The following is a 26,644-nucleotide window of genomic DNA, read 5'->3' as shown; positions in this document are numbered from 1 at the left end:
ATAGGTATGGATCTGTTTGCATTTTTCTACATGTAGACAACCAGTTAGACCAGCACCATTTGTTGAAGATGCTGTCTTTTTTCCATTGAATGGTTTTGGCATCTTTGTCAAAATTCACGTGTCCATAAGTGTGTGGGTTTATTTCTGGGTCTTTTATTCGATTCCATTGATCCACCAGCCTGTTTCTATGCCCATACTATGCAATTTTTATTACTGTTGCTCTATAGTACATTTTGAGATCAGGGATGGACATACCTTCAGAAGATCATTTATTGTAGAGGATTGTTTTAACAATTCTGGGTTTCTTGTTATTCCATATAAAGTTGAGAATTTTTTTTCAAGGTCTGCAAAGAATTGTGTTGGTAATTTGATGAGAATTGCATTGAATCTGTAGGTTGCTTTTGGTAAGATGGCTATTTTTACTATATTAATCCTGTCAAGGCATGAGCACGGGAGATCTTTCCATCTTCTAATATCGTCTTCTAATTCTTTCTTCAGAGACTGGAAGTTTTTTGTTTTTTTTTTTTCATTACAAGTCTTTGACTTGCTTGGTTAGAGTCACACCAAGGTATTTTATGTCCTTTGTGGCTATTGTGAAGGGTGTTGTTTCCCTAATTTCTTTCTCAGCCTCTTTGTGTTTTGTATACAAGAGGGCTACTGATTTTTTTTTTAAGTTAATTTTGTATCTAGTCACTTTGCTGAGGGTGTTTATCAGCTGTAGGTGTTTTCTGGTACAATTTTTGGTCTCACTCATATATACTATCATATCATCTGCAAATAGTGATACTTTGACTTCTTCCTTTCCAAACTGAATCCCCTTCATCTCCTTTAATTGTGTTACTGCTCTAGCAAGTACTTCAAGAACTATGTTGAAGAGATATGGAGAGAGTGGACAGCCTTGCCTTGTCCCTGATTTCAGTGGGATTGATTTAAGTAAGTTTCTCTCTGTTTAGTTTGATGTTGGCTATAGGCTTGCTGTATATTGCCTTAAATAAGCATTTTTAAAGATTTGTTTATTGTTCATACAGTTTTCTGCCTGCATGTACACCTACACTCCAGAAGAGGGCACCAGATCTCATGGTTGTGAGCCACCATATAGTTGCGTGTATTGAACTCAGGACCTTTGGAAGAACAGCCTGTGCTTTTAGCCTGTAAGACAACTCTCCAGCCGCCCCCCTTTTTTCCTGTGACAGTCTTTAATGGAAGCTGTGTATGAGAGGCTTCTACACCTGCACCTTCTCAACTGTTTTGTCCTTGTATTTGCTCTTCTGCTTTCTATTGTCGAGACCTGGCGTCCTTTCAGGATTTTGTTGTGGTCTCTGTCCAGCTTTAGCCGTGATAATCTCCTTGCTGTCATGGCTGCCCACGCGGACGGACGGTTGTGCCATTAGCTTCTCATTCAGTGCAGATGACATACTTCTTCCTGTATACCTGGGCCACTTTGCCAATCTGCTGGCCTTTGTGGTGTCCTCAGAGAACCTGACCTTCATCATCCTTTCAAATGGGCAGGGAGCAAACATTATACTTCTATCTCAGCTCTTTGGAAAGAGGGGAAGACATGATCTTCCTCCAGATGTGAGACAGTGCATTGAAGTGCCGTTTGCGGTTCTTGCTTCTGCCAGAAATCATGAAGGGATTGAACTTTGTTTTGGTGGCTAGCAACGGCAGCAAAAGGAAAGAGGGCTGGTAGCTTTCTTAAAGTTGAATTTTTCATTCCATTTAATTGTGGCAGAGTCCTTTTTTTTTTTTTTTTTAAGGTTAGACTGCTATAACAAAAATACCATACACTGAGCTGCTTAAATCACAAATAGTTATTTATTATCTTTAAAAACATGTAGGCTAGGAAGTTCAAGATCAGGGCACTGGAAGACTTAGTTTAAACATGCTTAATTTTCATTCCATAACATTGTAATCCCAATTTTATAGATAACATAATGGATCTCAGTGAGGTGTTTTTTGTTTGTTTGTTTGTTTGTTTGTTTGTTTGGCTTTGTTTTGTTCTGTTTTTCTCAGTCAAGATCTCTCTATGTAACTCTGACTATCCTGAAACTAACTCTATAGACCAGGCTGGCCTCCAGCTCACAGAGATCCACATGCCTCTGTCTCCTAAAGTGCTGGCATTAAAGGTGTTCTCCACCACTGGCCCGGCTGTGCTCCAACTTCTTAGGAGAGTTAATAATCCTTTTCATGAGTGTTCTTTCTCATGGCCAGTTGCCTCCTAAAACACTGTCTCCAAAGACATCCCATGGGGACTAGAATTTGAGCAGGTGAGATTTGGCAGGACACAGGCTGTTGAACCATTCAGATTCATAAGCCTCAAACTTGGTGTCTTTATACTGACCCTTCTGCTGGCTTTCAGCCTCTCTAGCCAAGCAGACATCTATTACAGCAACTTAGAAACTCTCTCTAGTTAATACCTTCTTCTCCATCCCTCTGACACCTCTCAGCTCAAACTCTTATTTCTCTTAGTCCAGTGGAGCACTCTTCTTACCAGGCTCTTTATACCTTCCCTTCTGTGTCCCGAACTTTCATGTTCTAGAATTCATTCTGCCCTCTTTCTTCCTTCTCCCCTTTCTCTTTCCTCTCCATTCCTCTTCCTCCTTCTCTCTTCTTCTTTCCTTCTTTTTCTTTTTCTTCTTTTCTCCCTCCCTCCATCTTACCTTTCCTCCCTTTCTCCTTCCCTCCCTCTTACCTTCCCTCCCTTTTTCCTTCCCTTCTTCTCTATCTCCCTCATTCTACCATGCCTTCTTCTCACATCATTTCTCTGTTCCCCCCAATCCCAGTTGAAAGGTTCTGTTACTTCCTCTTGTCAATGGAATAAGGTGCAAACACTTCATACACGGTATGCAAGGGCCTTTTTGACTAGCTTCTGACCATTCTGTACAGATGCATCTACACGGTGGTCTGCAACTATTCCCTAAGAGCCATGATCTTGCTCTTATTGGACCAGCTATGTGTATGCCCTTCCTTATAACATCCTCCTGGAGAATTCTTACTTCTTCTTTAAACTAGTGAAGAAATGACCCTTCTGTGAACTCATTCCTTCTTTCCTTCACTACCTTGTCATTCTTTCTGATTCTATTAGCAGTTCCTTTAGATGTTGTGCTTTCTGCTGTGAAATACATAGACAGAAAGTCCAGCACACATCTAATAACAATTCCATTCTGGACTAAGAGAATGGAAACAAAAGGGGAAGACATACTCAAGAAATGTCAGAAACAGCTGGAGGGAAAAGAAAAATTATCTAGACTTTCTGGTAATAATGACAGAGAACAGAAGCCGTATGTTAAAATCTTCAAAGTCCTGAAGGAAATGAGAATTAATTCAGAATCCCAAATTTGGCTAGAACATTTTTGGAAAAAAATACTTGAAACTCTACCCTAAGCACATCTCCTGAAATAATGATGGATATGCCTATTTTAGAAAAGATATGACTTGAACCTACAAGAAATGGCCAAGATGAAAGAATAAATCTCACAATGTGCTATATAATGTGTTTGTATTTTAATTTTGAAAGATCCTTCTAGAAGGCACGTTTTTACTAAAGGTGATTTTGTTGACTTTTGCCAATGTTTGCAGATGATTTTAGTGACTGAGAAGGAAGTATTATAGGTGTTTCAAGGGTAGAGCCCAGGGCTTGACTCTTCATCTTAGAACACACAGCATCGACTCAGTATCCCATAGGGATTCAGTGCCAATCCCTAGCCCTCTTGGCCTCCTTAAGTTCTCTTCCTATGCATTATAGCAAGGTCTTGCAGTGGGCTCTCTCCTTCAAAGTGTTTGTAGGCTTCTCTCTGGCTGTCCCTGATAAAATACATTTTTAACACATTTGCCTTCTTTTACCTTTCACTGTGTCCTTTATCTCACCCTGAACCGTACCTCAGTATGCACATGGGCCTATTCTTCTTTGCTTATACCCTCTTTGGTACCATGGGCATTTTGATGTGAATAATGATTAGCTTTTAGGGTTGCTCTGTCAGTGGGAGGATATTTGATGGTGCCTCTGGCTTGTTCCCACTCTGTTTCAGTTGTAACAGCCGCAACTGTTTCGGCATCTCTAGATGTTCCCTCAGAGAGTAAAGTCTTCTCAGTTGAGAACCACTAACTTACATGAACTGGCCTTGCTCTCTGAATCTCTGCTTTTGAGAGTGTTCTGGTAACTCACTCTGCTAGAGTGGGTTTTAGAAAGAGAACATTATCTGGGTGTGGCGGCACACACCTATAATCCCAGCACCTGGAGAGGCAGAGGCAGGCAGATCTTCCTCTGCAAAGCAAGTTCCAGGGCCAAGGTCACACAGAGAAATCTTGTTTCCAAAAGCCAAAGGGGAAAGAGAGAGAGAGAGAGAGAGAGAGAGAGAGAGAGAGAGAGAGAACGTTAATGGATTACAACATTCGTACGGGCTTTCGAAGCGTGTTCCTCATTAGTGGAAGAGCATGAAGATATGAAATGACTACTCTTCGTTTTGTTTACCTTGTGCACCTAATGTCTGGGCAGAGCTCTTATATCTTGTTATGAGACCAGAAATGTTTTTTCTCCCTTCCTGGTTACCTTGTGGGGCTTTCTGGTAGATACAGAAATGTATGTGAGTTCTGAATTCTTGACTTATCTCTGCTGGTGGTGAAGTAATGAGTTTGCCTGGGGTATACAGTTTCTTAAAATAAGTGCTCATTTAATAGCATGAATTCAGTAGCTTTCAACAAATTATGACCAGGCATTTTCAGGGTTCATGCCAAAGGAAGCATGGAGAAGCTAAATTTTTCAGAGACTGGATGCCTTTAATAAGGACCCTGCAACGTGAGCTACTGATAATTCTTTATACAGAATAATCTGACCTAGTTAGAGATCTCTGTGTGATACAAGTTGGGGTCGGCCTGTGCTTTAGAACAAAGAGAATGATTTCAAATGTTCATTTAACAGAAGAATTGGCTGTGAGAAGTAAATCACTGAGTTTTATTCAAGTTTTCTGTTTCCCTAAATTTGATTTTTCTTTTCAGAATTCAAGGCTATCTCCTAGTGTAGCTCCTTCTCCATGTACAGTGGGATTTTTGTGTCAGAGGATTGAAAACAGCAGTGAATCCAGGAACAATTTATGACACACAGGAACAAAGTCAATTAAACGATATGGTTATGAAGTTACTTGAGAATTATGGTAAGAAACTGAAAGAATTTGAATTAAAACTGCCCTAGGATGATACATTGCAGAATTGAACATTAAGATGCTCCATTAGAGTTGCCCATTCAGTTATCCAAACTCTCACCACGCAAAGTGTGTGTCACTGGCGATAAGAGGACCTGGGCTAGAGACAGCTTTAGTAGCACTTGGAAACAATGGCCTATGGTGTGTGAGTGAATGGGTGCCACGGTACCTTCCAGTGTAACTAAAACCAAAGCTCATTCCTGATGCCGTGGTTAACACCGTGGTTAACAAAAAACAATTCTCCATCACACTCCGAAGAAACGACCAAGCATTGGGGACAATATAACCTCAGTGTCAAAGACACCCAGCATCATCTTATGGCTCATATAAATGAATTTGGATATTGAGTCATCATTAAAATAACTGGGGCCTTTAAAACAAAATGGAAGCTCTGTGGCTTGAACGAGTAATCCTCGAGATTTATCATGTAGACAGTAAGCTTGAGATTTTGTTGAACTGCTGACCCTCCTTTGTTTGGCCTGAGCAGTTGGTGGTGAGAGCCTGTATTTCTATCTTATTTTTCAAGTGATGTCTGTGCTTCTCGCTCAGCACTTGGAACTAATACAAGACACATGGATAAAAACAATCTTAAGCCGAAGCATGTCAGGTAAGCAACAGGTAGATGTTATGAAAGATAGAAGTGATCTTAAAGGGCTCAGGTGATGTTGTCTTTATCAAAACATTGTCTCTGAGTTCCCAAAACAGCATTTCCGACATTTGCTCCATCCATCTAAGAGCTGTAAGTGGAAAGCCTGCTCACACCCTGCCGCCGCGGCGCTGACTCGTGAGATAATGCCCTGACTTCTCCCACAGACAATGAAGCAAAATGCCAACATGATGCTGGCTGAAGAGGGATCATAGTAGTCTTAGCTCCCTTCCCCTGGAAACAGATTCTGAGTCACAGATCTACATGTGTGAAGGTTACTGAAGCAGTTCTTGGGAGCAGTCAGTGTGGATACGTGCTTGAGTAGAATGGTAAAGAAAGATGCCCCGACAGAGCGAAGGTTTGAAAAATGGTGCAGAACAAGGAAAACTTCAGACAACTGCAAGGGATATCTGGAGCTCAGACCATGCTCCAAGATGTCCCATAGCAAGGTATTTGTGCCCTAGCATCGCTGCCTGTATGAAAGCTGCCACAAGGAAGGGGTGTCCCTGAAATTCTCTGTGTGGTCAATTCCTCGAGAAAGAGTTAGCTGAAAGCCAGCATTGCCAACATCCAGAATAGCCCTGCAGACTGCAAACTGTCACATCAGGTGATTAATATGAAGTGGTTAAGAGGCTGTAAAGGAAATGCAAATTGGAGAGCACAAAAGAATTCTCAGTGAGACCACAAGCCGGAGAAGCTCTGCAGGCCTTTGAGGTGGGGGCGGGGTGGTGATTGACAACTTGTATGTTGAAGTGCTGAGTTGAAGTGGGATGGAGCTTTTAAAATTACATTCTATCTATCTATCTATCTATCTATCTATCTATCTATCTATCATCTATCATCTATCTATCATCTATTCGTGTGTGTGTGAGTGTGCGTGTGTACATGCACCTGTATGTGTGCCATGTCACATGGGTAGAGGTAAGAGAACAACTTGTTTCAGTCATTTCTCTCCTCCCATCATGTAGGACCCAAGGATAGAACTCAGATCAAGCGTGCTGCACCTTTATATGCTGAGCCATCTCACCATCCCCCTGGGCTAAGACTTTTGAGATCTGGTTTACCAGAATTCAGTTAGTGGGATTGTGGACACCAGTCAGCAAGTGATTTTGCTAGTCTAGACCAATCAATCACAGAGTCACCAGGAGTTCTGAGGTTTGTGGAGGAAAAGTCCCGGAATCGGCTGTGATTTCCTAATGACCAGGAACTGATGAATGTCTGGATGCTCATTCAGTTTGTAGTTTTTTCATTCAAAGGGTTGGATAACACCCTCTGGTCATTGTCCCTAGCCCTGATGGTTTGTGGACACTACAGTTTTTATGTTTATCAGATGAGGATTAATAGAAGTGATTTAGGGCCATCATTGTATTATGGGGCTGTTAGTTATGTTTCTTATTCTAGGGTCTATGACACTTTTGTTCATCACTGTTTGGGGGTTCTGGCTATACTGGAGTGACCCCAGCACATGACTTCTTTATGAAATAACAGGGAGCACACTAGCTCTAGGAGGAGACTATGTTTAGGAGTGAGTATTAAATAACTGCACAAATAAGGAAATCTGGTTAGTTCAATAAAAGCAGAGAATGCTTGCAGGTAGACCATTAAGCAGGAATTAATTTGGGCTGGGGATATGGGAAGACTGAAGGTATGGCAAGAGGTTAGGAGAGAGCTCAAGGGTATCTTGGAGCCTACAGAAATTTAGTGAAATTGTGGATTAGAAGACCAAAGAGCTGGCTGCTGTCCTAAGATCTGATGTGTATCATGTGACTTTTATATAAAGGGCGTGACCTTTTGTGCCCAGTTTCTCCATCTGTACAATGCTGTTATGAAGCTTAAAGAAGAGAAAACAGACAGGTGTGCTTTTGCAAACTCTGTCCTCTTAGTAACCAGGCCTCTCTACTGATGTCACCCTCTCCTTTGACCTGTCTCTTCTTTCCCTTTCGTAGGCTGGGCTTGTGGGCTAACTCTAGTTAGCTTCTGAATGCCAGGAAATTGCTTTCTCTTGACTTCTGGCATCCATTTTTTTAGGTGAACAATTAAATTAAAAGATACTTTTATATTATATATAATACATATAACATTTATATATATTATATATTATATTATTACATTACATTACCATATTATATTATATTAATTATATTATATTAATACTATTATATATATATATATATATATATATATATATATCCTCTCTTCCTTCTCACTTTTATTTACACACGCGAGAAAATACTTCAGGAAGTCATACTCAAACTCAATCCTTATTTGTCAGATGCTCTGATAGTTTTCAATCTATTTCATTACGTTTTAAAATTGGACTAGTCAAGATGTATTAATGTGGTGTCACTGCCTACTGATGAGCTGCAGCTTGTAATTTAAACATTGACCTAAAGGAGTTTAAACATTGGTCTAGGTAAGGTAGGATCTATGACATAGCACCCCCTTCTGAAGATATGTGGGGACCCCAGAACCATACGCTAATCCCCTAACACTCATGGAAGCTCCAAGTGCATAAGAAGTGACTTCGCTTTGAAGACCGGTTATTAATTTTACATTAAAAACATCTATTATGCCATACCAATGAAGCAGTTTCTGCAGACTGGCAAAACTATGAACTCTCAAAGGCTCTGTGTACCCTGACGTTTTCATGCGTTGAAGTGAGCAAAGAGCTGTGCTGAACTGTCCAGTTGACTGCTGTCAGGGTAAAGCTGCCTACCAAATACTATGGTTTGGCTATTAGATATCTCCCTCCAAAAAAAAACCCTCATATGTTGAAAGCTTGATTTTCAGCTGTAAAGTCGTAGGTCCAGTAGGAAGAAGTTGTCCGTGTAGGTCTGTTGTTGAGTGGTATGTTGGGGTCCCAGGCCCCTACTCTCTTTTGCTTCCTAGATACCATAATGTTATCAGTATCTCTGCACCACATGGTCCCACGTGTCTCACCACAGGACCAAAGTGATGAGGTCAGGTAACTATGGACTCAAACCTACGGGCCAAAATTTTTCCTCTTTTGACAATGTTTGACTCAGGCATTTTGTTACCGTGGCAGTAGACAGAGTAACATGTCACATCCCAGATTTCATTAAACATCCACTCATATGTCTAGACTCAGATGGGGGCTGGCTATGTGGCTCTGCTTTCCAGTTGGCTGGTGTCAGCTGATTCAGACCAACTTCAGCTAGAACGATGGGTGTGATTCAGCCCTGCTCTACCATCTCATCCTCCAGCAAGTAAGCTCTTGGATGTTCTGACAACAGTGACAGGGGTGTAAGAAAAGAGATCAGGCTAATCAGGCAAACATCAAGCTTATTCTGGTAACAGATTTGCAAATATTCTATCAGCCAAAGCCACACTGCAGGGATGAGCCCAGAGTTTAAATAAAGATGGACAATACTGCAGCTGACAGCGAAGCCATCTGGCCACCAGATATGGACTTGGGAATGGCAAATAATCAGGAGGGATGATACAATCTGTCACATCTATCTTACATTCAGTCTACTGACCCAAAGCAGGCATTCAGGGCCAGAGGTGTTTGCCTGAAAGAGACTCCCGTTCCCCTCCCCATTCCTTATTTACAGGACCTTTCTTCTACCTGTTCGTACCCACACTTTCTTATAAACCCTTTCCCCCTAGTGAAGCCCATCTTAGAAAAGTAAACGGCTGCAGGTCGCTTCCCTGTCAGTATATGAGGTGAGCCCGGAGCTCCCTGTATCCTCGCTGTGGATATGGTATAGTCATAACACACATCAGATATTTCCCTCTCGTGTCTGTACTTACCAGAGACTTGTCATTGCCTTGTGGCATTTTGAGTTGGTTCATGACACTTTGCATCTAAACGAGAGGTTTTTAAGTAAAGCTACCACTGGTATACATAAAAATGTTCTTTTATCTCAACTTTTTTTTTCCTAAGAGTTTTTTTTTTTTCTGAATCTCTGTCTCTTGGACTGCTTTGCTGTAGAGTCTCACAAAGACTTGTCTTCTTCTATATTCCCCGTTTCAACAGCAGCATCTATCCAGTTCTGAAAAGGGGAGCCGAGTCATCTTTACCCTCAGCTTTTGTACTCATTATCTCTCCCCTTTAATGACTGGCCCCATTATCCAACTAGACACTGAAATTGCTCCTTGCTCATTTTCTGGCCAGATTCTTTGCTAAGAACCGGGGATGAGAGAGTGACTCAGGCATGACTCTCCTTGAAACTCAGCGTCTAGTTGAGGAGGTGAATTGTAGCTATGTAAGTCAGTGTGACGTGGGGCTATGAGCAAAGTGTTCTCTTCTACCCCTGAGCTCATCCCACTGCTCATTGGTTCTTGCTCATTCTTCCCCAGACAGGATTTTCAAATCCTACCCTCTTTTCTCTGCCCTGTGGCCACTGCCCATGCAGTGGTTCAAGGCTTGGTACTATTACCCAGCAGAACAGTTGCCTTCTGCCTGGTTTTCCTGCTTTCAGTCATTTCTCAGGCTGTCCTCTCACCTGACCCAAATGTTTTCTACTTGTTAAAGGAACCTAAAACATTGATCTAAATCTGCTCTTTCTGTCTGAGAAACAATCACTGTGATGGAAAGTTCTTCAGTAAGTCATGCACACAATTATCAATTGGCCTGGCCATTCTACTCCTGAGTGTAAACCCAAAAGAATTTAAAGAAAAATACTCAAAAACTTGCAAGAAATGGCTATAGCATCACCATTCACAGCAAGCAAAGAGCAGACACAGCACAAGGCTCATCAGTTCCTTAGTGAATAAGTGAAATGTTACATGTCTGCACAGTGTAATATTACTCAGTCAAAAAGAGGGAGGGGGATAATGCTGGCTGTAGTGACACATGCCTGTAATCCCAACACTTGGGAGGCTGAGGCAGGAGGAATTTTGTGAAGACCAGTCTGGGCTTGTTTCAAAAGACAAAACAAAACATAGAATAAATACTGCTGTGTGATGCAACATGGGTGAGCCTTGAAAATGTTATTCTAAATGAAAGAAGCTATCAATGGAAGTTAATCCAGTGTCAGATTCCATTTACATGCAATTTCCAGAACTGGCAAATCTATAGGGAAAGAAAGCCAAATCATGGTTCCCAGGGGCTTGAGAAGGGGAGAATGAGGAGTGACTGTTCAGTGTGTTTTGAGATGATGAAAAAAAAAAAAAACTTTAGAATTAGATGAGCTAGATAATGGTGATAATTTCACAGCAATGTATGCTATATATTTTATAATTATATATATGTACACACTCAGGTATCCACACACACATGTCATTGTATCTATTAAGGTTCTCTAAAGGAACAGAAAAAATAAGGTTTATTTGTGTTATAGAAGGATTTACTAGTATGACTTACAACTGACTGAGTCTGTGCCATCAACAACGCTGGAGAGGCTGGGAACCAGGTCCATGAAGCTGGCCCTCATCAGTCAGTCTAGAGCTGAAGATCCCTAGAGGCTCCGGTCTTCGGTCCACACTGGAACCTGAGGGAGGCTCTGATGAAGGATAGTTTTACAATCTTACTACAGGATTTTGGAGTGTTTGGATGAGAGTTTACAGAGGTTCTAAGTGGCCAAGCAGTTGGGGATAAAGGCTAATGGTTCTCACTTAGTCTCAAGCCAGGGCTTTTGTGTTAGCTTCATTATGCTACTGTTGTTGTTTTCTCAAGTGTTAAGATACATTTTTCTTATTAAAAATGCATTCACGGGGCATTGGAAATTCTCAGTTGGTAGAGTTCTCCTTTAAATATGAGGACCTTAATTTGGATCCTTAACTAGTCTCCATGTAAAAGCTGTGCGTGATGGCTCCGTCCATATTCTCAGCTGTGGGGCAGTGTGCGTAGATGTCATGGGCTCGCTGGCCAGTGTAGCTTAGTGGAGAGAGTGAGCCCCAGGCTTAGCGAAGAGACCCTGTTAAAAAAAAAGGCAGAAAGGACACCTGACAGCCTCCTCTGGCCTACACACACGCACAGACACATTTGTGGTCGACGCACCTGCACGCACCTGTTCACACCCCAGGGCAATCACAGAGTTTTTATTATTTTCATTTAATCACTTTACAGCCTGAACCCAGGCCGCTCCCTGCTCTCTTCCCAGTCTCACCCTCATGCCCTTCTCTCCATTCCCATTCTGCTTCTTCTCAGAGAAGGGGAGGCCCCAGGTGGTACCACCCCACCATGGACCTCAATCCCAGCAGGACTAAGCATATGCTCTCCCACCGAGGCCAGACAAGGCAGCCCAGCTATGGGAAAGGGACCCAGAGACAGGCAGCAGGGTCAGAGACAGCTCCTGCTCCCATTGTCAAGGGACCCACACGGATGACCAGGCTGCACATCTGCTACATATGTGTAAGGGGTTTAGGTCTAGCTTTTTGGTTGGTGGTTTAGTCTCTGTGAGCCCCCATGGGCCCAGGTTAGTTGACTCTGTACGTCTTCTTGTGGAGTCCTTGATCTCTCCAGGTCCCTCTGTCCATCCCTCCACTCTTCCACAAGACTCCCCGTTTCCACCTATTTGTTTAGCTGTGGGTCTCTGCATCTGTTTCCATCAGCTGCTGGATGAAGCCTCTCAGAAGACAGTTACGGTAGGCTCCTGTCTGCAAGCATAGCCGATATCACTAATATTGACAGGGGTTGGCTGCCTCCAATGGGGTGGATCTCAAGTTGGGCCAGTCATTGGTTTGCTATTCCCTCAATCTTTGCTCCATCTTAATTCCTACACTTCTTGTAGGCAAGACAAATTTTGGGTTGAAGGTTTTATGGGTGGGTTGGTGTCCCTCCACCTCCACTCAAAGTCCCACTTGGCTACAGGAGGTGGTGGCTTCAGGCTCCCCCTCCAGCCCCCCGTAGCTGTTAGTCGTCCCAGCTATGGTCACCCCCATAGACTCTTGGGAGCCTCCTCTGTCTCAGAGATTCACCCCATCACTGATTTCCATTGTTCTCTCTCCCTGTCCCCCTCCCCTTCTCCTCACACCTGATCTCCCCCTCACAACCCTCTGCACCCGTCTCTCACCAGTTCCCTCCCTCCATCTACTTCTGATGTTTATTTTATTTCCTCTTCTGAGTGAGATTCAAGCATCCTCCCATGGGCCCTTCTTTGCTTCTTTGGGCATGTGGATTGTATCATGGTTATCCTGTACTTTATGGCTAATATCTACTTATAATGAGTATATACCATGTGTGTTTCTGGATCTGGGTTTCCTCACTCAGGATGGTATTTTCCAGCTCCATCCACTTGCCTGAAAATTGCATGATGTCCTTGTTTTTAATAGCTGACTAGTATTTCATTGTGTAAATGTACCACATTTTCTTTATCCGTTTTTTAAAGATTTATTTATTTATTATGTATGTAATGTTCTGTTCACATGTACACCTGCTCACCAGAAGAGGGCACCATATCTCAGTATAGATGGTTGTGAGCCACCAAATGGTTGCTGGGAATTGAACTCAGGACCTCTGGAAGTGCAGCCAGTGCTCTTAACCTCTAGGCCATCTCTCCAGCCCATCTTTATCCATTCTCCAGTTAAGGGGCATCTAGATTATTTCCAGTTTCTGGCTATTATGAGTAAAGCTGCTATGAACATAACTGAGCAAGTGTCCTTGTAGTATGGTGGAGCATCTTTTGGGTATATGCTCAGGAGTAGAATAGCTGGGTCTTGAGAAACATCCAGATTGGCAATCACAAAATTTTAAAGGTTATATCTAAGTGGTTTTACACTACCCATTCACACTATTTCCACTGATTTTCAATGTAGCGAAGTCTTCTAAAGGAAATGTTTTCAATGCTGCTCCTCAACTAATTTTAGAATGGTCATGATCACAGTTACTATGTACCCTGAAATATATTATAGTTTGGGGCCTTTCTACATGAAACAGTAGATTAGCAAAGATTGGGTGTGAAACTGATGTTCCCGTTTAGATTTGTGCATGGATCATTATTTTACATAGATCATTATTTTACAAGTCACCTAGGAAGAAAAAGAAATGATGTGACATTTCTGCCCACTCCACCCAGTACCCGAGGGCTTTTTTTTTTTAAAGAACGACCACATCTTGAATGATCCAGTCATTCAATTTATTGAGAAATAACATCAGTTCCCATCTCAAAACAGTCAACAGTGAACTAGAAACATCCAAGTTATCTATGTTGTTTTAACATTTATGTTCTCAGACATCCTGAATATGTGAAGGGATGATAAAAATGCAAACATTACTGTGTTTATGTCAGGATTAAAAGAATTGCACAATATACAACTCTCAGAAGAGCGCTGGCACATACCTACTGCTGTAATTTTATGACCGTAATTCTTGATTTGCTGAACACTTCCCTGTGCGTACCATTGTGCTAAGTGCTGTGGCTGTTTGGGAAGATGAAAATGTAGGATTCCCGGTCCTTGCGGCACAGACAGCTGAGAAGATGGTTACATAAATAGTTATGAGTCAACCCTTAGGAGTCGCGGTGACTCGGCAGAGCACATGCAGCCACTGTTGCCCTCAGAGACTTTGCTTTTTTAAATTGTTCTCCTCTCCTGCTTTCTTCCCTTAGCACCAATAGTCGCTCAAGTTCTACAGCATACAAACCAGTAAAATACAGTATTTAATGTATAATTACAATAGATGAACACGAAGCCAACAAGAAACCCAGGCTTCCCTCCAGTTAGAGTCCTCTGCCTTTCCTTTATATTGTTATGTCACAAAGAGGTGGCATCTTTGCCTTTCTCCGTCTTGTTCATTCCCGCTCTGCTCTTGGTACCTCCCTTATAAAGGACGACGGCTCTTATGTAGGATGCGATCACAGGATGTCATCAGTGACCTCCTGATTACCAATCCCAAAAGATTACTTCCCATTCTTGCCTCCTGTCACTCTCTGACTGATATTTTTAAGTAATTATTTTCTATTTTTTTAACTATATGTATGTGAGTGGGTCTCACCCTGAGTATAAATGCTTGAGGAAGTCAGAGACATTGGGTTCCTGAGGAGAAAAGTTACAGGTGGTTTTAAGCTGCCTGGTAGCTGGTGCTGGGAAGTGAACCATGGTCCTCTGCGCGAGCAGTGTGTGCTTTTCACCACTGAAATGTCTCTCCAGATCTTCTGATGAGCATGTCAACTCTTGGGACATTTTTTTCTTAATGCTCCTAAGCTTCGGGTCAGACCTCGTTTCTCTGTGCTGCCTCTCTTCATCCTTTCCTAACTTCTTCCCCATGTGTCCTTCTACATCAGGGTATTCTGAGTGTGTGCCCTACACTCTCTTCTCTTGCTTTCTCCATTCCTTCTGTCTTGTCTGCTACCTTGTTTCAGTAGCATTCTGCATGCTGTACTTCTGGCTCAGACTCTCATTTGATCTTTTCTGAATCCCTTCTGGATGCCCCATATTAGTGTCTCATGTACACACCAATTCAAGTTAACCAAAAACTCATCTTTAGGCCCCAATTTCTTTTCTGTCTCCACTGTATTTCCTGAGTGTTCCCATTTGTCCAAGACAGAAGCCTAGAATACTTCATAGTTTTCCTCTGCCCTCTTCATCACACTGAAACAGTACTGAAGGGACCTATCATTTTTTCCCCATCCTGACCACCTCTGCAGTGATTCAAAGCCTCCACACCTTTAATTAGGCCAAGACTTGTTTCTCATTTTCTTGCAGTCTGTTCCATTCATTCTTTACAATACTATTGGATTATTGGATAAATCTCTCTAAGGGGAACACTGAGTTGTGTCATTTCCTTTTAGAAAACTTTTCAGTGGTTGCAAATCATGTTGTGTAGAGAATCAAGTTCCATTTTTCTAGTCTTTTTTTTTTTTTTTTTTTTTTTGGCCTCTGCCTCCCTCCTTCTAGTCCCACATCTGACAAGTTCTACCTACTCTGATGTCTCCATCCTAAAATAAGCCTGATTGTGAAGACCTTGAGTACTGTATGCCAAAAAACTATGACCTTATGGAGATTGTTTTCCTTATGGAGGGGAGTGGCTGAGACGTTGTGTTAGAGAAGGCTGAGTTCCACATTGGAAGGAATCTTTGAAGGCTGCTGAGTCCATTCACTCCTAATCTCTGAACACAGCCTGCCAGCCTGTGTGCTGCTCTTTGTTCTGACTGATGAAGAGTGAGCAGCATTCACTTCCATGCAGGCGTACTGGGAAGTCTTAAGGAACCACAAAATCTGTCAAGAAAGATTGTCTCACTTTTCTACACACATTCCTTTCCTATTATGGTTTCTGCCAATTTTCTTTCTCTAAGGTCTTCATCCATACATATTTTATACTTTTTGCCCAATTTAAATCGATTTCCCACTTCCTTAAGGATTTTATATTTTAATATAAGAAAGAAAATAAATTCAGTACTTTAAAACACCCTCTTGCGCAGGAAAGATCAGAGATGTCATGAGGCCCACACGGTACTCAGAAACATCATGATGAATGCTTTCTAAGTTGGCTATAAGCACTCGAGAGGCTTGCAGTGGCTTCTTCCTTCTTTAGTCTCCAGCTCATTTGCTCCGAAAGGTTGCGATCCAGCTCACAGAAAGGGTTCTGGCTGAGTCACCTGTCCTGGGTCTTGGTTCATTCAGAAGTAGAGTAAGGCTGACATTGAATTGTACTTGGATGTGTGTCGTTAGTACAGACGGTGGCCTTGGTTCAGCATGTGGCCAGGACCTGGAGCAGATGGCAATCTTTTTTTTTTTTTTTCTCTACCAGCTGACACTTGACTTCCTGAAAAGCATGAGTGCAAGCAGAGTGTGGAGACAGCAAGACACCCAGACAATACCCACAGAGCTGTGCACCAGCCACCTGGCTATCCTTTATGGATACCACAGCTCGTGTGCATCTACAGGTGCAAGTCTAGAGGTTTCTGTTTCTTGTATTTTTCTTTTTCTAAAGTGAGACATGTTATTCCCTGAAATTTTATGATTCAGTAATCATCACCATTTAGTCATTCTGAAGAGCTCACAGCTTGTTTTTCCACATACCCAATCTTACCTGCTGTTCATCTTGACCCTACTGTAAGTAATGTATTAGTTTCTGGGCCTTCCCTGACAAGAGTCTGCAAATGTGGTAGCATAATAGCATAGAAGCCTATTTTCCCACATATCTAGAAGTCAGTCATTTGATAGCAAGATCATTTTCCAGCTCTGGTGTCTCTTAGAAGCTCTCACTTTGTGATAGTATAACTCTCGTTTTTGCCTCGTCTTCGTATGGGCTTCTCTGTCTGTCTTCCATTTTCTATTTCTCAGGTGCTTGTCTCGGATTTAGGAGCCCTCCAAATCCAGGGTGATCCAATTCCAAGACCCGTACTTAACCATAATTAAATCTTCAAAGGCCCTTATCCCAATAAGGACAAAATTTTGTGTGGGGGGTTGGGAAGAGAGGGTACTCTTCAACTCACCACAAATAACTGTAAGTGTCCTCATTGAGGGTGTGTAAACTTAGGATAAATGTTTTTGCTCACACGCAGTAGATGAACGGAAATGAGAGGAACTTTGATTTCTGTACGTATTGCATGTACGTGTGTGTCTAGGTGTGTACGTGCATGCGCATGGATGTGGAGGCCAGAGATCACTGTTGAGTATATTCCTCAATTGCCTTCTACATAGCTTTTAAAGAGAGAGTCTGCTTTCTGAACCTGGAGCTTACCACTGTGGCCAGACTGGCTGCCAACAAGCCCTAAGCATCCTCCTGTTTCACCACCTCAGCATTCAGGTTACAACTGTGTTCTGTCATGTCTAGCTGTTTCATGTGGGTTTTGAGGGACTGAACTCAGGACCTCATGCTGGTTCAAGAAGGGCCATAGCCCCTGGAGTCTTGATTGTATTCTAATGTATTTAGTAAGCACTTGTTCATGCCCTGTGAACTGAACTGTATTTGTCAAACTACGAATTGACTAAACTGGAATTGGTTTATTATCGTGACTGAGGCCAGAGCCAGAGGAAAATGAGTCTTGCCTCAGTTGTACCATTTTCTATATCTTTGTCCTTCTGTTATCAGAGGGATCAGGAAGAGCTGGGCAAAGCTCATGTGACAGAGTCAAATAGTCAAATGGTCAGTGTGGCTCGGCTGACCTGGGTAAGTGCAGGAATCCTCAACACGGCTAATAAACATGGTTTCTCTCTCTCTCTCTCTCTCTTACTCACAAACCTAAAACTTAAGTGAGCACAGACTGTTTTCATTTCTTTGTGCCCTCACTAGGAGGGCCATTGAATCTGAGGCCAACATTGTTTGTTTGTTTGTTTTTTTAAACCCATTTCATGATGGAGCATTCTAGCATCCAATTGTCTTGGACTCCTTCCCAGGGCCTGTCCACCTGGGGTACTTTCCCACAGTGCAAAGCTTTCCTTTATTTTTTTTACCCCCATATAAAGACTTTCTGGTCCTTTGTGCTATTAAAAAAAACAAAAACAAAAACAAATTTCCCTTGATTTTTATTCACTTAGACATTTTATTATAAAATATTTTAGATATATCAAAAGATATTAAGATCAATATATGTTCCAAACTGAATAATGCTTTTCTATACACTTCCTGTCCAAGGCATAAGAGAACCCAACTCAAGTAAGACTCAGGTATCAGCTCAGCCAAAAATTTAAATATCACCTGAGTTTTGCTGGTCCAGGTGGAGAGGGGATAAACGAGGCCAAAATCACTAGTGCCTTTGACATCTGAGCATATTACACCTTCTCAGTGGAGAAACATGGCTTCCTTGGCAAGGGCCAAAGTCAAGCAAGGTAAATAACTTGAGAAAATTCTCTGAGACATCTGTGTGAAAGGCTGGAGATGTCTGGAGATGTGAGGACCTGGTGTAAGAACTTGTCTCCAGCTGTAGGTGGTACTGTAGTCCGAGGGAAGTATAGCTGGGCCTCCTGTTCAGCCTCTGGAGGGCTCAGTCCCTTTTGGAAACTTGTTCTTTAGTTTCTCTTGAGGTCAGACACTAGACAAGCAAGGAGGGGTAGTTCTGGTGTGGACATTTCCCGAACACCAAGCCTGTAGCAGGGCTGATGCTAATCTGTGCACGCACAGCTCATAAAAGCCAGTGTTCCACACCAGCCAGAAGCAGGGAGCTCCTACTTGGCTCACGGTGCTCAGAGCACGGCCTGTGTCCAGTGGGTGTCCATCAGTTGAACCAAGGCTGCTTCCCACTGCGTCGTCAGAAGGTCCTTTTGGGAAAACTATGTTAGGTTCTGAGTTTTCTCTTACAGATAAGAAAGCTGCACGTATGAGTCTCAGTGAGAGCAAATGACTCTCCTATGACATATTCCTAATAAGCAGGGGTGCTGAGGTTTGAACCAGGCTCGTAGGGCTGTAAACACGGGGTTCCAGGGTTCCTCCAAAACATCCTTCTGTGCTTTCCCTATAGCATTCTATACACAGCATGCTTCACTGGGAATTTACTTTCTATAATTCTGATTCAATTTCAGCATTAATGTTTCATTTCTGTAGTGTCTATCTACATGGCCAGATGAGTCTGAAAGCACCGACCAGAGCCCCTGGCGTGGGAGCAATGTCATCCCAGGGGCCACTCCCTGTCTTACACACGGCTAGATAATCTACCCTTTCCTTAGTGTGAGGCAGCTTACCCGTACACCTATCAAACAGGGAAATGCATAAATGCACACAGCTGTTTCACACTGAGGCATAGGTGCCCTGGGGGCCCTTGTTAACTGCTCAAGCAGTCGGTTGCCCTGCCCCCTTGTGCACCATGCCTTCTACTCTTTCACAGACTCATATGGGAACTACTGATAACATGCAGTGTGCTCCAGTTTTAATACACATGACTTCATCTGGATGCTTTATTTTAGATCATGTGGACTTTTGGGAACTGGTCTTGAACTTGGCCACTGTTTACAATACTGTTTTGTTTTATTTTAATCTACACATAAATCCTCCTTACAGTGACTGAGCTCCTGCCAGGTTCACATATAAAGTAAACACAGAGTCCTTTAGTCACATAGAATTTGCTTTCTGAGCCACTTTCTCTCTAAATGTAAGACTGTATGTTGTACATCAAAGAGAAGCAGCAAGACCCAGGGCCACATTTGACTGACAGTCATCTGAGGACCTCAGCTGTGGGCTGCATTTAAACTGTGGCAGACCCCCTGACAATAATGAGTGGCTAGAGTAATAATAGGTGACCATTTTTGTTCATATGCTTCCTTGGGATATCACTTAATCAAATGTATTTAAGAACGAGTGGCCCAGATTATGCATAAAGTTAAAACTTATACACTGTTACTTGAGGATAATAGGTGGGTCGAGCAGCTGTGGATTGTGGATGAGTTAATGGAAATGCTTGTTTGATTATGTTATCATAATCATAGCTATTGAGGTTTTTTTGTATGGAGAAACTGGTCTATCTGGCAGGAATACACATTAAAGTGAGTTTTAAAAAATATGAACTTGCCTTATCTTCAAATAAAGAGAAACATACTGAGACAGATTCTGTCTGGTTCTTATTTAAGTCCCAGTTCCATAGATGATTTTCCAGAGAATCTTGGACAAATCTAAATAGATCATGCCTAAAACATACTGTGCATTATCCAGCTACTTGTGGGCTCCATTCTAATGCATGAATATGGTTCATATAATGGAGTCACATGACAAAATGATAATAGGGATGAAGATGTGGTCAGCCAGCTTCTGCCTCCAGCCACCATGCCTTCCCTGTCTGTCACCATGTCTTCTCTGCCTTCATAAACTCTATCCTCTTGGAACTATAAGCTGAAATAAACCTTTTGTTCCCTATGTTGCTTTTTATCAGGGTGTTCTATAGTAGTAGCAGCAGCAGCATCAAAATTAACTAATACAGCCTGAAGCCTGGGTTCTTTAGAGCCAGGAACCATGGGAACTAGTTTGTCAATGTGGCGACCTGAATCTTAGGGGCTGGTCTGGACCATTGGTTAATAGGTCCTGGTCCAGCAACTGAGGATATGGGGGTCACTGTGCTGCCATGTAGATCTGGGATCTGAATCTGAAGGTGCTGGTCTGGAGCCTGAGTCTAAATGGATAGTCAGGAGGTAATAGTATTTCACTGTAGTCTACTAGGGTAATCCTGGAGTCTGGGTCTGTTGGAGCATGGGGGTTTAGGGACTGACTATTCTAGCATTGGAAGGCTCTATCTGGATGTGCTGTCCTAGAACCTGGGGGCAAGGGGGGTTGGCCTGGCCCATGATTTTATTAAAGTTCTGGCACTGAGGTCCATGACAAAATCAGGTGCTCATCTTACCCTCCTTCCCTCCTGGTTAGACTGTGTGTAGATAGCACAGCCTAGACAAGCCTGGGAAGAGTCTGAATTGAAGGATTTCCTCCCTCCAATTAGCCTGAGGACATGCCTATGGGCATTTTCATGATTTTTAATTGATGTATCAGGGCAGGGCTCCCTGTGGGTCGTACCATCCTTGGGCAGGTGGGCCTGGACTATCTAAGACGTGAAGCCGAGAGAGTCAAGGGAAGACGCCAGCAGGCAGCCTCTCTCCGTGGGCTCTGGCTCAGTGCCAGCCTTTAGGTTCCTACCTTGGCTTCCTTTATTGGCTGGCCCTTCTGATGGATAACGTGACCTGTGAGAAGAAGTAAACGGTTTGTTTTCTCTCCTCAAAAAAATATCACAGTAATAGAGCACCTCCTGCGGGTGGTCTTTCTCTATTCAGTGTAGTGTTTGAAGCTGCAGAAACCATGAAGCCATTCTCCCTGCATTCTATATGCTTGCTCCTATTTCTGTGTTATGCCAAGGTGTTATAATCTCTAGCCTGGTTTTCCTAGGTCTTGTGAATTATTTTTATGAATGGACAGTTATTCGAATTGGTAGGTTTTTTTTTTTCAGGGTACAAGATCTGAAAAGTCCTGTTCCACCATCTTGTGGCTGTTACTTCTGTACACTCTATTTTTATCTTGCATGCTTACATACCCAGGTCTCTCTTTTGTCTCTAAGCACCTCTATAGCAGAACATTGTCCATATTTTCACTGTCTATCATTGTTCCTGTTATGGTAGCTCTTTAATGCGTATGTTTAACTGATGGAATTTACTTAGTTTGTTAGAAATTTGATTTGGATAATTGTATGAGTAACTTCCAGTGACAGGAATTTAATAATTTTCTGTAACTGAAAAATGTTACAATTTCTACATATTTCCAGGCTTCCTAGTGCTCAGTTTATGTCACAGCCTCATTTGGTATCACAATTCTGTCTTTGCAAGGTCTGAAAGGGACTTTTTTCTTTAATTGGGGATAATTAATAGATATTTAAAATGTCAGGCCATGGATCTCTGCACCTGTGGTAAGCATCAAATGTGTGCAAACTGTTTAGTTGCTATTTTTTTAAGATTTATTTATTTATTATTTATACAGCATTCTGCCTGCATGTGTGCCTGCATACCAGTATTGGGCACCAGATCTCACTACAGATGGTTGTGAACCACCATGTGGTTGCTGGGAATTGAACCCAGGATCTTTAGAAGAACAGCCAGTGTTCTTAACCTCTGAGCCATCTCTCTAACCTAGTTGCTATTTTTAAGTAGATAAATAGCTTCTTTGATGAAACCAGGAAGCACCCACTTGAAAGTAGAAAGGAATATAAAACACCCTACTTGTACATTCTTAAACTAACACAACATCGGTGCCTTTGTACAAAAGATCATTTTTTGGGTCATATTTGTTGAATATTTGTTGCTATGCTTTTTGAGGCAGAATCTCTCCCTGAACCCAGAACTCACATTTTCAGCTAGAATGACTGGAGAGTATGCTCCCAGGGTCTGCCCATCTCTGCACAATGCTGGGTTTACAGGCACATGTGACTGTGCTCTGTTTTATATAAGGAATTTGACTCAGGTCCTTTTGCTCTCATAGCAAGAGCTTTTGCCCACAGAGCCATCTCCTCAGCCTGGGGATGGGTGTGTGCATTGCAAATGTACAAGCAGATATATTGTGTCTATATTGATATATTATAAATGTACAAGTAGAAAAGATAATTATTGAAGATCAGGATATCTGGGGAGGGTTAGTCCTCTTTGGGAATCTTTCGGTCAATTGAGCAGAGTTAAACACGGACTCATTGTAGGATACACTTTCATGCGTGCGATTTCTTCCCCTCTCACCTGTTCCAGAATAGGGCCAGAAGCCATTTCTTATAGCTATTCAGAAGCTAGAGGAAAACTTATATTAGTTAGTAAAAGGATATTTGCTTAACATGATTTCAAAAATATGCTGAGTACAGTTTAGCATATTTTCCTTAGCAAAATTCTTAAAATTTTCAAGAGTTCTTCTCCCTTATTGATTCCAGTTCATTTAACTTAGAACAACTCTATTGCATAGGTAAACACTTTTAGAGCCTGAAAAATTGTTGTCTCCTGGCTAACTGCAATGATAGTTATATAGCAGGATGTTTCCCTATTGCTTTGGCTGCCGGAAAGCGCAAAGCTCTGCTTCCAGTTGTCAGTTCAGCACCACTTGAGGACTTGGTGTTCGAATCACCTGGAGGTCCTGCTCGTGTGGACGGTGGTCCTTGTCACAGGTCTACATGCTTGTTTGTTTAATTTCAGGACTGCGCATCTCCAGGCCTGACAGAACCCTAGTTATTCTTTAGTACACCAACATTTGAGAATTACTGGTTTGGGTTTTCATATTTGTGCTTCTTTCTCTCATACAGTTTTAATTTTTAATTTTTTTGTTTCTATTATATTAAGTATAGATTTTCTGTAGGCTTTTTTGAAAGTACTCAGAGCAGAATGACTAGAAACAAGTGTTCCTATTGAAAAGGCTACAGAGGTCATGGGGATGAAAACAGTTTGCACTAGCCTCCTGGCTGGTTCTTAGCTCTAAGGGCTGCAGGGCAGCACCGAGGAAGGCAAGGAGGAGGATGTGCTGTGAGGAGACGCTGGCTCGTAGATGGCTCCTGCAGCCATTAGGAGTGACCTGTAGATGGTAGAGAAAGTCCTGGAGATCTGTGTGTTTCATAATTAACACTGTGTAAGAGGCCTGCCTTGATTTCTCTTTTCTCTGATATTTATTTGTATTTTGCTTGATTATGAGAGATCCTTCCTAAGAAAAGGTCAGACTTTTTTTTTTTTTTTTGTATGTCTTAAGCTATCTTAGTGCCTTGACTTTAGAATTCATTTGGATGGTGAATAATGTTGTTTGTATTATCCATAATCCAAACGTAGTCTACTGACTGAAGTTCTGAGAATTTCTATACAATTCAATGTATCTGCTTTGAAAATACACATTTTAAAAGCCAGATCTAAGTTAACTAACTAAATAAACTACCTGCTCTCTAATTCTCTCCACACTACACTGTATCTGAAAGGAATAGATTTGGCAGGATTTATCAGATTTTTGACTGTGAGCCAATCTACTGGAGGCAAAAGATGTTTGGACAGTGCTGGTAGTAAGGAGGACCTAACCATTAGGCCATTAACAACAGTGGATGGGGAAGCTAGAGCAGGAATGCAAAAGATAGAACACTGAAGATTTCTGCAGAGATCAATGGGACCTGTGAGGTGCTTACCTGAACTGAGATGCTGGGTGTCAGGGGCAGCACAGGAGGAAAACAAGTTTACATGGAGGTGGCAGTTGAGTCTTTCATCATATTTCAATAATGCAAGCCACAGGCTGAGCTAGAGAAAGCACCAGCTCCCCCGGTCTGTGTATTCTCATGTATGGATGTAGCAATCAAGCTTAGGTGCAGGGCTATGGTGTAGGATTTACTGCTGTTAGAGCTCAGAACATATGAACCCCACAGGTTGTGCAGGACCCAGGGTCAGCGGAGGAGCTAGAAGCAAAGCAATATAGAGAATCAGGTCAGAATGGAGAGAAGTATTTCCAGAATTGTTTCAACACCAGAAAAGCCTCTGAATGAAGTTGCCCTGGCTAGGGATGCAGAATGGCATGGCCAGGGCTGTGGCTCTAGATTTCAGCTCTCTCTAGAGGCTGTAGCAGGTTCTCAGTGCACAGCTATGATGCAGGGAAGGAGTGGCTTCCCTTGGACATCTACAATGTAAAGTGTGTGGAAGCACAGAGGACTGGAAATGACCTGGGCTGTGTTGGGATGAAGAGATATGGCAACAGCTAAACACCTCTTGGTAGGGCTACAGTTACGGCACCCAGGTTGGCACTAAGGAAGCGAGGCTGCAAAGGCGGCTCTCTAGCAGCCTAAGCCTCCAGGAGAGATTGGATGATGGGGGGTGGGAGGAGACATGCAGTGCCTATTCAAAGTGTGGAATGCTCTTAGGTCTGTGCTTTTCTGCTTCTTCTCCAAGGCTGATGTTGTTTCCAGCCCCCTGCTGGCAGATTGCCCTCCTCTATCCCCCAGACTCCACTAATCTTGACACAAATGACACCTGATTTTCCGGGAAGAGCATGAAGCTTGGCATAACATTTGTGAGATGGGAAAACCACAACCCAGGGATTCCAAATCAGCAGGCAGTGTAACCTTTCTGAGGTCTGTGACCAGGGCAAACGCTGCTCATTGGCTGTGACCTTCTTCCTTTGGAGCCTAGAGCCGTAGCAGGATCCTCAGGCAGAAGCCACTGGACTTCACCTGTTGATAGGAATAAGAAGTGAATAGGAAAAAGAACTCTACTGCCATGGTGACCTCAACCTTGTTTTCTCTCCTGGTCATGAGCAAATGCCTTTTCTTCTTTAACTCATTTAAAAATGGGTTTTCATTAATTATTGAGTAGATATAAAACATTTATGAAGTGTAAATAAGACATAAAGGACCACGCGACCTTAAACACCTGTGTATCCATCATCCAATTTAAACAAAAAGAACATGACTGTGGCTTTGGAAGGTTCCTGTGGTCTCTCCCCACCTCTCCCACACCTTTCTCCTACATTAGAGGTAACTGCTTTCTTAAATTTGGGGTTATCTTAGTCCATTTTGGCTGCTGTAATGAGATAGCATAAATGGAGTAGCTTATAAACAATGAAAATGTATTTCCTATAGTTCAAGAGGCTGAGCGGATGAAGTCAAGTTGCCAGCTTATTCTGTATGTACTATAGACCCACTTCCTGGCTTATAGATGGTGTCTACTCACAATCTCCTTGTAAAAGCTACAGTGGCCTCTTTGGGGTCTCCAAAGGGTCTGAGTTCTAATTCTATCACTGAGCTTTCAGCATATGACTCTTAGACACAGATGTTCAGACCATACATTGTTCAAATGTATAGTATCCTTACTTTGATTTACAGTTTCATTATTCATTCAAATCCTTAAAGAACACAGAGTTTGGTTTTGTATGTTTTTGAGCATTACATAAATAGCATTACTCTCTATATTATATTTGAGGCTTACCCTTATTTACTCTAAGATAAAGGGGTCCTTATTTCTGCAGACAGCTATAATTCATTTACTTCTGTAGCCATTTAGCACTCTACTGTATTAATACACTCAATGTGTTTATATATTCTAATATTCACCAATACTTACATGATTCCTATTTGAGGCAATCAAGAAGAATATTGTCCTGAGTCACTGCATGCATAATTCAGGTGTGGCTGTTGATCTAGCATTTGTACCCTACAGTGTACTCTTTAAATCATAGGACATGAACCCGCCTAGCTTTACATAATTTTTTTTTCTAAATTAGTTGTATCAAAGAACACATCTGCCATCAGTACACAGTAGCAATTTCAGTGGCAATCATGATGGTGACTGAAGAAAGCTAATTCACATTGCTGTCACTGCTCTGAGCATTTAATGAGCAGTTCATTTAAGTTCCATGCTGCTGCGGCTTGTCTTGTGTGTTTCATACTCTTGCAACATCCCAATCTGACTGGCAGATAGAGATAGAGATAGAGATAGAGATAGAGATAGAGATAGAGATAGAGATAGAGATAGAGATAGAGATAGAGATAGAGAT

The sequence above is a fragment of the Psammomys obesus genome, unplaced genomic scaffold (assembly GCF_907164565.1).
Source record: "Psammomys obesus unplaced genomic scaffold, mPsaObe1.curated_primary_1811, whole genome shotgun sequence".
Taxonomy (NCBI): domain Eukaryota; kingdom Metazoa; phylum Chordata; class Mammalia; order Rodentia; family Muridae; genus Psammomys; species Psammomys obesus.
This window is presented reverse-complemented; position numbering follows the sequence as displayed.